The sequence below is a fragment of the Prionailurus viverrinus genome, chromosome D3, assembly GCF_022837055.1.
Source record: "Prionailurus viverrinus isolate Anna chromosome D3, UM_Priviv_1.0, whole genome shotgun sequence".
Taxonomy (NCBI): Eukaryota; Metazoa; Chordata; class Mammalia; order Carnivora; family Felidae; genus Prionailurus; species Prionailurus viverrinus.
In genome coordinates, this window is record NC_062572.1 from 23,819,635 (window position 1) to 23,831,687 (window position 12,053).

The following is a 12,053-nucleotide window of genomic DNA, read 5'->3' on the forward strand; positions in this document are numbered from 1 at the left end:
AGGTTAATTTGTTTTTCTTTATATTTTGTATTTTATTTATTATTTTGTATTATAGTATAGTATTGTAATCATTTTTACATGAATATTTTTGGGTTGTGAAATGAATCATCTGAGTTTCCATTATTTCTTATGGGTAAATTTGCTTTGATATACAAGTGCTTTGGATTCTAAGCATGTTTCTGGAACAAATTATGCTCACAAACCAAGGTTTTATTGTACTTATACATGCTACAACATAGATGAAACTGGAAGACGTAATGCTGAGTGAAAGAAGCCAGTCACAAAATACTACACATTGTACAACTCCATTTATATGAAATATCCAGAATAGGCAAATCTATAAAGTCAGAAAATATATTATTGGTTGCTCAAGACTTGAGGGAAAGGAGAAATGGGGAAATATGGAGGTGATAACTAAAGGGTTTGGGGTTTCTTTTTAAGGTGATGAAAATGTTCTAAGATTGTGGCAATGGTTGCACAATTTTGTGTAAATACTAAAGACCATTCAATCATACACTTTAAATGGGCAAATGGCATAGTATATGAATTATATGTCAATAAAGTTGTTAAAGAAAGAAAAATGTTGTAGGGGTCCCTGGTTGTCTCAGTCAGTTAAGCATCTGAATCTGATTTTGGCTCAGGTCATAATCTCATGGTTGTGAGATTGAGTCCTGAGTTGCATGCACTCTGTCAGTGCAAAGACTGCTTGGGATTCTCTCTCTCCCTCTTTCTTTGCCCCTTCCCCACTTATAAGCATTCTCTCTCTTTCTCTCTCTCTCTCTCAAAATAAATAAATACTTTTTAAAAAGAGAAAAATGTGTAAACAGAATCATACAATATGTAGTCTTGATTCTGGCTTCTTCCACTCAGTATAATGCATTTGCGATCGATCCACGTTGTTGCATGTATTCGCAGCTTGTTTCCTTTTAAGTTTATCCATTACCCCATTAAGAAACATTTGAATTGTCCAGTTTTTGAAGATTACAAATAAAGCCACTGTAAACATCTGTATACATGTTTTTGTGCAAACATAGGTTATCACTGCACTTGGTATAATAGCTGTTTTAAAGTCTTTATTTACTAAATTTATCATCGCTGACATTTCTGGGTCTGCTTCTACTGACTGATTTTTTTTAATGTTTATTTATTTATTTTGAAAGAGAGAGAGAGTGCATGACAAGTGGGGGTGGGTCGGAGAGAGAGAAAGTGTGCATGAGGGACTGGCAGCGACAGAGAGTGAGGGAGAATCCAAGCAGGCTTCATGCTGTCACCGCAAAGCCCAATGTGGGGCTCAATCTCACAATTTGTGAGATCATGACCTGAGTCAAAATCAAGAGTCGGACGCTTAACCAACTGAGCCACCCAGGTGCCCCATCTACTGATTGATATTCACTGGTTATGGGTCCATTTGCCGGGGGCACCTGGCTGACTCAGTCAGTAGAGCATGTGACTCCTGATCTTGGCATTGTGAGTTCGAGCCCCACGTTGGGCATAGATACTACTTAAAAAAATTTCATTCTGCTTTATATGTCAATAAAGTTTTACTGGATTCTGGACAATAAGAATTGTACATAGTTGAGTGTTTGGACTTGGTTGTTTTCCCCTAAAAAGTGTTGAATTTTATTTTGGCAGGCAAGTAAGCCAGATCCTTTCAAGGCTTGTTTTTAAGCTGTTAATAAGATTGAATTTGGAGGACTTCACTAAAGGGTTGGTTTAGTTCTACTGCTAAGGTGTAACCTATCTGGAGTCCCTACTTAATATTCTGGGTTTTCAACAAGGTCTGTCCATGTAACCGGTAATTTTGTGAATATTTCCCAGCGCTGTGACAACTCTAGGAATGGTCTAGCTTACGAATGGAGAACACTCCCCAACAGATTTCTTTGTCCAACCTTATAGAATTTCTAACCACACTTGAGACACTGAATACTCAACCAAAGACTCAGGGGACCCCTATGCCAACTTCTGGAGCTCTTTCTCTGTGTAGGTCCCTTCCTTCTGATATTCTGTCCCCAACTACTTCAGCTTTCTCAAACTCTAATCTCTGTTTCTTCAACTCAGCAAGATGGTCATGTTCTGCTTGTTTTCCCCCTCTCTGTGGTGGTGGTCCCCAGAGTACCTCCTGACAGGCCAATTTTAAGGCTCATCCTGCTTTTCTTCTCTCAGGGATCACAGTTCTGTATTTTCTGTTGTTTAAAATCTGAAAATAGTTGCTTCACATATTTTTCCTAGTTCCCTAGCTGTTCACAGCAAGACAGCAAGTCTGTTAACATTATTTCTTCATGACTAAAAGTGGAATTTGATCATTCTATTGGATTTTTGCTGTCCTGTGGGATTTTTCACATTCTCTCCCATATGAATGAATGTAAGATTTAATGGATTGAGTATGAGCTTTGAAGCCAGAGACACCTAGATTCAAATACTGATTCTGATGGTTTGTAATCTGGCAAACTTAGACATGCTACTTAATGTCTATGAACTTTCATTTCTTCAGCCGTAAAATGTTATGCAAAGTTGTTGTTGGATTAATTGAAACCATGTATATATAGCTCTTTGTGGGCACTTACTGAATGGTGATATTATTTATATAACAGCTATTTGGGAGCACCTGGGTTACTCAGTGGTTGAGCATCTGACTCTCAATTTCGGCTCAGGTCATGATCCTAGGGGCATGGGATTGAGCCCCAAGTTAGGCTCCACACTGAGCATGAAGCCTGCTTAAGATTTCTTTTCTCACTCTCTCTGCCTCTCTCTCAAGGTGCCTAGGTGGCTCAGTCAGTTAAGTGTCCGACTTCAGCTCAGGTCATGAGCTCACGGTTTGTGGGTTTGGGGCCCAAGTTGGGCTCTGGGCTGACAGGTCCGAGCCTGCTTCAGATTCTCTGTCTCTCTCTGCCTCTCTCTTAAAAATAAATATTTTTTTAAAAAAGATTCTCTCTCTCCCTCTGCTCCTCTCCCTTGCTTGCTCTCTCTCTAAAAATGTATTTTAAAAAACACAGCTATTTTTTTGTTTTATTTTCCTAAACAGTTTTGAATCAGGGATTTGGTTTATCTTTGTGCACACTACCTTTGTATGATGACTCACACATGATAGGCTTCATATAAATCTGCTGACTGAATAAATGTTGATAGCTTACAACTAGAATACTTTAGAATATTACTTTCAACTTTCTTCACAATGAGCTTCATGTAGACTTGTTTAAATATCAAAAATGTGTCATTAGGTATAAAGTTTCTTCTTGTTCTAACTTTGGTTATCAAGGGAGGATCCCTCCATCATACAGGAAGAAGCTAATTTGAGGTTGTGGCTCCATAAAGTATATACATATAACTTCTGTTTCTAGTTCTTCTTTACCACTATCTGAAGCACCAGTCTTCTGAAGTCTTCGATCTCTGTTTTGAGATCCTAATATAAATGCTAAAAGAATTATTCTCCCTATGATGCCTGGATCTTTTCTGTTTACCAATAGACTATTTGGCTTCAAATGGAAAACTAGAAGCACACATAAAAAGTATTAGAAAAATTGGCCAACTGAATATAGTTCTAGATAATTAAGTAACATTATTATTTTCCAATGTACAATTAACTAATCTCAACAAAGTCTTCACTTTGAAAAAAAACCCTAATTTTTTTTTTTACTTTTATTTGCATTTATGTTATGCAGTTTACTCTTGGACCATAAATTTTTGTTTCTTGAGTTTCTTCTGGGATATCTTTTTCTTCTATGCAACCTCTTCTTCAGGTTTAGGAAAAATCTGCTCTTTTTCAGTAAGGATCATCTCAGTGTGGCAGGGAAAGCTCACTTGACTATGAGCCCTGTAAGTTCTATGCCATATCTTGGGGGCTTTGTTCACCTGGATATACTCAATGACCAGAGAATCTACATCTAAACCTTTAAGTTCAGCATTACTGTCTACAGTAAAAATTCACCACTCTTTTTGGGCCACTGACTCTGTGTCCAATCCCACTGTTTGGCCTGGGTACACCTACCAACTCCACCATTATAGTGACTGAATGGCACACATTGCTTCTGCAAAGTGATATCTTTCAGATACTTGGTGATTTTCAGATATGCATATCCTTGATGGCCTGGGCAGTTTCACGTGTGTTCTTAAAGTGAACATGAAGATTTGAGCCTCCTGATTTGCATGATTTTTAGAGTTTTCTGGGTCAAGTGAATAGCAAACCATTTTCAGAGATCACCTCAGGCCACTTACAAGAAGAGAAAAAAAAATCCTAATTTAAACAGAACCTAATATTCGTTTTAGTTTAATGATTTTAGTATGATAACATGTATTATTTCAGACTATTAGAAGTATCTTTTTTTTTTAGGTTTATTTATGTATTTTGAGAGAGAGAAAGCAGGAAAGGGGCAGAGGAGAGAAAGAACACCAGGCAGGCTCCGCACTGTCAGCACAGAGCCTGACACTGGGCTAGAACTCATGAACTGCCAAGATCATGATCTAAGCCAAAATCAAGAGTTGGATGCTTAACCAACTGAGCCACCCAGGCGCCCCACAAGAATCTTTTTTTTAGTGTTTATTTATTTTTGAGACAGAGAAAATATGAGCGGGGGAGGGGCAGAGAGGGGGACACAGGATCCAAAGCAAGCTCCGCACTAACAGCAGTAAGTCCAATGCAGGGCTTGAACTCATGAACTATGAGATCATGAGCTAAGCCGAAGTTGGATGCTCAACAAATTGAGCCACCCAGGTGCCCCTCACAAGTATCTTTTTTTAAACAGAACATTTCTAAGTCTTACTCCCTTTTTAAAAATAAAGTTTACTTATTTACTTTGAGGGGAGAGGGGCGCAGAGAGAGAGAGAGAGAGAGAGAGAGAGAGAGAATCCCAAGCAGGCTCCAGCATGGAGCCCAACATGGGACTTGATGCCACGAATGGTGAGATCATGACTTGAGCCAAAATCAAGAATTGGACTCTTAACTGACAGAGCCACCCAGGAGCCCCACTCCCCCACCACCGCCTTTTTTTTTTTTTAAACAAAACTTATTTATTTTACTGCTAGGATTTAATAATAGTACATTCAAATTGCTCCTACCTAAGGTTAATCACTATACTCAATTTTTCTTCTGCTATAATAAATATCAATATACTTATTTCTTTATGTAAGTGAAACATAACAGATAATTAGTGTGGCTCTTCCCATTAGAAATAATTCTCTGATAGGTTATAGAATGATTCATATAAAAAAAAAAGAAATGACTTATAGGGCTGTGGGAAATTCAACCAACTTTCATTCCTCCTTGCATGGTTAATAGAGGATAACATTTACATTCTATAACGTAAAACAAAAATTAATTGAAAAAATGTTCCTATTTGACAAAAAGAAACTTTGTGGAAAGGACTATAGCTCCATGATAGAGAATGATGTGTGGTTTTTAAGTCTGAATATTTTCTGTAGATAATGGGCCTTCTCCAACGTTTTCAATAATCAACTCCATTTCCAAGAATCTAAGATATCCTTGCCAACACTACATTGTATCAAATAAAGTATATATTTTCATGAGATGTGATGCTATGAAAACCACCAGACTATACCTCAAAAATGCAAAACTTCAGTTTAGAGTTTAGTAGGAAAAAATATATTCTGAATGAAAAGGCTCTCATTTCAATTCACTAGCTGGAATACAAAGAAATTCTAAGGAATTCAGAAAATATCTTTCTAGTCCACACTTAAATGGTACCATTTACTTTGATGCTAATGTAATTTACATTCTAATTTCTCAAAAACAAATCATTTTCACTAATCAAATGTGTTAGTATAAAAGGGTAAAAAATGGGCTTCATGCAGGAATAAAATGCATCCAAAAATGTTCATTGTAACTAAATAAAATGATAAACTACTGAATTGGTTTTTAAGAAATACTTGTGGCTGTTATATTCTTAAAAATTCTGTCTTTAGCTCAAATTCAAAAAACATCATTTGTATGAATTATTTATCTATCAGTTAAATTAATGTGTCACAGATGAGAAAAATATACCATGCTGGATCAAGATTACTAGGTACAAAGGAAAGGCCTAGAGAAAGATGTGTACAGAATATCTAACAATTCTTTCTAACATGGAGGTACAAAGACTCATAAGGAGCTTGGAAAATTAGAAAATTATAGCATATGGGCCCCTATCTAAAAAATTGATACAAATATGAATTCTAAAACAGCTATAATGGTTTAATAAACTAGGTACTTACTTTAAATGTCTTTAAAGTAGATGTGGGCAACATTAGCCCTCCACTTTTAAAAATATTTATTTATTTTTGAGAGAGAGAGAGAGCACAAGCAGGGGAGGGGCAGAGAGAGCAGAGGGAGACAGAGAATATGAAGCAGTTTCCAGGCTCCGAGCTGTCAGCACAGAGCCCAACGCGGGGCTCGAACTCACAAACCATGGGATCATGACCTGAGCCAAAGTTGGAGGCTTAACAGACTGAGCCACCCAGGCGCCCCAGCCCTCCATTTTTTTTATAGCTGTCTGTACATGTCAGTAATTACTAGAATCCTTTAAGGAGCCTGAGTTAATTATTAGAAAGTATTTTAGTACTCTATTAGAAAGAAATACTTTTCCATCAGCATTTAAACAGCATAAAATTTAAATAAGATTCCATATCCAATTCCAGAACATGTGTTGATTGTCACAAGATAGCGAGTTCTTTAAAGAAGGCTGTCCAGGGTTTTCTGTCTAGTATATAGATCTATTGTTATCTGTCGAATTAACTACAACAGAGAAAACAGGCCCAACTTCCCAGTATACTAGGAGGTGCCATTGTGTTTGTGTGCCCTTACTAGCTAGATATTAAGCCCAAACCATCGCTATTAGGAAATAAGACCTATCCTAAAGGTGTTGCAGAGGTAGATAAAATGATAAGGACACATCTAGGATGGGGTTTTCCAGACAGTTCTATGTAACCCTGTTTTGTTCTAGGATTCCTTGGTCTCCTACTTGGGCTCTGTGTTCTATTTTCCAAATGGAGTTAGGTTTTAAGAGTTCTTATAACTTGAGGCACCTGGGTGGCTTGGTCAGTTAAGCGTCCAACTTCAGCTCAGGTCATGATCTCCTGGCTCTATGGGTTTGAGCCTCACATTGGGCTCTCTGCTGTCAGCGTGGAGGCCACTTTGGATCCTGTCTTCCTCTCTCTGCCCTTTCCCTGCTTGTGTGTGTGCATGCTATCTCAAAAATAAATAAATATTTAAAAATTAAAAAAAAAGAGTTCTTAAACTTAAAATTTTTTAAAATTTCAAACCTGTATGCTTTTATCATTTCTGAATTTACTGCCAAATTACAATCTCACTTTTACATTGTTCCTTGGATCTTAAGGATCGATCATACCAGAAAATGAATATTTGTACTATTCAAATATTGAATAATTTGAACTACTGATGAAAACTCTTCATATTTCTTTTTCTGTGACTGAGATAAGGAATAAGATGAAAAAAAATTGTGTGAAAGAAATTTTTTTCCATCTTATAGTAGTCTCACAACAAGATCATATGTTAAATTGCTTCTTTACTATAGATGACTGGTGAAAAAGCAGTATAAGCTATTTGATCAAAATTTTGTAGATTTTCTATTTTAAAAGAAAATTTTATGATTTAAGAAAGTTCTTAAAAATCTTTGAGTTAGAGGGGTGCCTGGGTGGCTCTGTCAGCTGAGCGTCTGACTTTGGCTCAGGTCATGATCTCACAGTTCGTGGGTTCGAGCCCCTCATCTGGCTCTGAGCTGACAGCTCGGAGCCTGGAGCCTGCTTCAGATTCTGCGTCTCCCTCTATCTCTGCCCCTCTCCCATTTGTGCTCTGTCTCTCTCTGCCTCTCAAAAATAAAGAAACGTAAAAAAAAAAAAAAAAAAAAACTTTGAGTTAGAGGTTACCAAAAGTAGAGATTGTAACAAAGACATAGAATACAGGGAAAGGTACGGAAAGTTCAGTATTGGAATTACAAGTCATGGAGACAGAAGTTCTCTACTATACTGTACTTTTCAACTTGTTTGGAATGTCCTCTGTCTTCAAATCTGCCAATTAAAATATAATTCATCCATAAAATCACCAATTCAATGAAACCTTCCCACACAGTGTCAATTTATCTTTATTTCTGTATCATAACAGCACAGGCTCTGGAGTCAAATTGCCTTGATCTGAATTGTGGCCCTGCTACTTATTCACTGTGTATGCAATCTTGTGCTAACTTCTCTAAGTCTGTTTCCTCATTGCAGGGTAATAATAGGCTCTACTTCATAAAATAACTGGGAAGATTAAAAGTGACAACACATGTAAAGCCCCGAGAACAATGCTCTGTTGTTAGTTAACATTATTTCTATCATTCATATACTCTCCATTATTATTTGCCATTATATTATGTAGGTATTGTCTCTTCAGCCAGAGTTACCAAATGTAGAAAATATATTTTGTATGCTTTTGTCTTCTTTACAATGCTCAGCAAGGTATTGCTCTTGATAGGAATTCAAAAAACATCCCAGAGAATCTTAGCATGAAAGGGATCTCAGAGGTCAAATAAGTTTAACTTTTCCCCTAAATCATGATTTTTCTCTTGCAACACCCTGGAGACCATCATCTATACTCTATTTTGAACACAGTGTGTGTGTGTGTGTGTGTGTGTGTGTGTGTGTGTGTGTGTGTATGAACACAGCTGGTGACAAGAGTTCACCTTTCTCAAGACAGGTTTATTAAACAATTGTCATTATTAGAAAATCTCTCCTGAAGAGGTAGAGAAGCTGGCAAGCTTCTAGAAAATGATTTGGTAATACTCATTAAAGAGCTGTGGAAATTTCAGACTCTGTAAATTTCACTCCTGATACCATATCCTTAAAAAACAAGGAAAATTCTGTCATACATACAAAAGTATTTATTATAACACTATTTATAATAGCAAAATCAAGAACTAACCTAAATGTTTAAAAGTAGGGAAATGGTAGAGTGTACCTATTTAAAACAAAAGTTCATTAAAATTATAAATATGAAGATTAAGGTGGGACATATTTATAAAGTTAAGTATAAAAGTAAAACAAATTGTATGTATAAACCATGATTAAAACCATATACAAATATGGGTATCTGTGGAAAAAGACTGGAGGTGATGGAACATACAAAAATGAACATTATTGATAAGATGGTAGCAGTTAGAAGATTTGCATTGCTTTTTAAATTACCTTAATGTCATTATAATAATGCCTTCAAATTTTAAAGAGAAAGTTCTTCCTTCTAATGATTCAAAATCAACCTCCTCTCACCCCTGTGATTTTCATTTCCTGTCTCTCCTTCTGCCCTTTGAAGTTACACAAAATAAATTAACTTGAAATATTTGAAAATGATTATTATAGTTTTACTACCCTCGTGCTCTGGTACTCTAGAAGACAGATTAGAGAGGCAATGCCGACATTAGGGAGACTCAGTAAGGAGACTTAGCTGTCAGTCACAAAGAAAGCAAGGATGACAGCCTGAATCAGCACAAAGGCAATAGAGCCAAACTTAAGAAATATTTCAAAGGCAAAATAGATGGAAATGGTAACCAAAGGGAAGTGAGAACACAGAAGTTGAACACATTCCTGGTCAGGCTGTTTGATAAAATGATGGTTACAACACCAAGATAAGGAACCTGAGGAAAGAAAGAGCATATTTGATCAGAAGTTGAAATTCTATTTGGAGATGTTGAATTTGAGGCACTTGTAGGATATATATGTCTATATATTGATGGAAAGATCAATTTGAAGTTAGGGAGACAAAACCAAACCAGACAAAACATGAATGAAACAGAGAACAAATAACATCATACCAAAATATACAAATATTTGAAGGTGGGAGAGAGAAAGGTACTTATATTTATGTTATATTTTATATTTATATTTTTTGGTATAAGGTTATTCATGGGGGGCTTTTATAATTGAAAAATCTCTTCTGTGTCTGTAATTATGTCCCCTTTTTAGAGAAGAACATAGAGAACATCTCTAAACTTCCGAATAGACAAAAAATTTTTTTAAAAAACTGCACACAGTAGTTTTTTAAAAAACTATTTGCCACAGCACACTCTTAAGAGACTAAAAAGGCAACTCATAAAGTCAAAGGTACTCACAATACATGTATCTGATAAAGGACTTATACATGGAATATATATGCAGAACTACAAATCAGTAAAAATGAAAGATGATCGATCCAGTAGAGCCCAATAAATAAAAATGACAACTTGGAAAGACACTTCACCAAAGAGGATATCCAACGTGGTCAATAAACATATGAAAAGATGCTCACCTTCATTAGTCATCAGAGAACTATAAACTAAAACCACAGTGGCATCCCACTACACACCCATCAGAACGGCTAAAATTAAGACAGAAAATGCCAAGGGTTGGTGAGGATGTGGAGCAACCACAACTCTCATACATTGCTGATGGGAATATAAATTAGCACAATCACCTTGGAAATTGTTTCGTAGTATCTATTAAAACTAAATGCAGGGGCACCTGGGTGGCTCAGTTGGTTAAGCGTCCAACTTCAGCTCAGGTCATGATCTCACAGTTTGTTGAGTTTGAGCCCAGCATCGGGCTCTGCTCTCATCATAGAGCCTGATTTGGATCCTCTGTCTCCCTCTCTCTGCCCCACCCCCACTCATGTGCACACACTTTCTCTCTCTCTCTTAAAAATAAACATTTAAAAATAAAATAAAAATAAATGCACACATATTCTTGACACAGCAAATCTGATCCTAGCCATTCTATTCTCACCGGAAATATGTACATATTTCATTGAGAAACATGTTCGGAATGTTTAGAGCAGTACTATTCATAATAGTCAAAACCAGAAAATTATCTAAATGCCCATCAACATTAGATGAATGAATAGTGAGAACATGCAAGAATATGGATAAATATCACAACATAATGTTGAGAGAACAAATGGCTCATACTCTGATTCTACATCTATAAAATTAAAAACAAGAGAAACTAATCTATGCTAATAGAAGTCAGGATAGAGATATTCTTATTGAATGACTACAAAGTAAGACTTCAAAGTATTTTGTTTCTTCACTGGGTTTTGATTTCACACGTTTATTCAGTAGGCTGGGACAAAGGTGAGACAAACAGGTTACCTAAGGAGCAAAATTTAAGAACGTGCTTACTCTCACCATGGTTGCTTCACCCTCATCCCAGTCCTGATGTTCAGTTTGTGAATACTTATTGAGCAATATCATTATGATGTGTTTTTCCATATGTAAGTTACACTTGGATTTAAGAATGTTAAAGGGGGGGCCACCTGTGTGGTTCAGTCAGTTAAGCATCCGACTCTTAATTTCAGCTCAGGTCATAATCTCTCAGGGTTGTGAGATCAAGCCCTCCACACTAGGCGTGGAGCCTGATTAAGATTCTGTCTTCCCTCTGCCCCTGTCCTGCACTCTCTCTCTCAAAAATTAAAAATAAGGGGTGCCTGGGTGGCTCAGTCGGTTAAGTGTTTGACTTCAGCTCAGGTCACAATCTCATGGTTCATGGGTTTGAGCCCTGCATCAGGCTCTGTGCTGACAGCTTGGAGCCTGGAGCCTGCTTCAGATTTTTGTCTCCCACTCTCTCTGCCCCTCCCCTGCTTGCTCTTTCTCTCTCCCTCTCAAAAAAAAAAAAAAAAAAAAAAAAAAAAAAAAAAAAACAAACATTAAAAATTTATTTTATTTTTTTATTGAAAAAAAATTTTTTTAACATTTATTTATTATTGAGAGACACAGAGAGACAGAGCATGAGCAGGGGAGGGGCCGAGAGACTGGGAGACACAGAATCCGAAGCAGGCTCCAGGCTCTGAGCCGTCAGCACAGAGCCCAACACGGGGCTCAAACCCACAAACCCACAACCCACAAACAAAACTGACGGAACCACCCAGGCACCCCTAAAAAAATTTTTTAAGAGTAAAATAAAATAAAATAAAATAAAATAAAATAAAATAAAAGCAAACAGAATTCTGAGTGACAAACTGTCAGTAAGCTCTTCTCTAGACTTACTTAAATCCTTTCACATAATTGGCTGGCTGAGGAAGGAACTTGAATTGACTGAGT

General features: G+C 36.7%; 1 protein-coding gene and 1 pseudogene across 1 annotated transcript in view; both read right to left on the reverse strand.

Moving 5' to 3' along the window:
* HORMAD2 (HORMA domain containing 2) overlaps positions 1-12,053 on the reverse strand; it is a 90,566-nt gene that overhangs the window by 40,674 nt on the left and 37,839 nt on the right. The gene's annotated exons all lie outside the window — the stretch shown is intronic.
* On the reverse strand, positions 3,661-4,185 carry LOC125149522 (60S ribosomal protein L17-like; annotated as a pseudogene).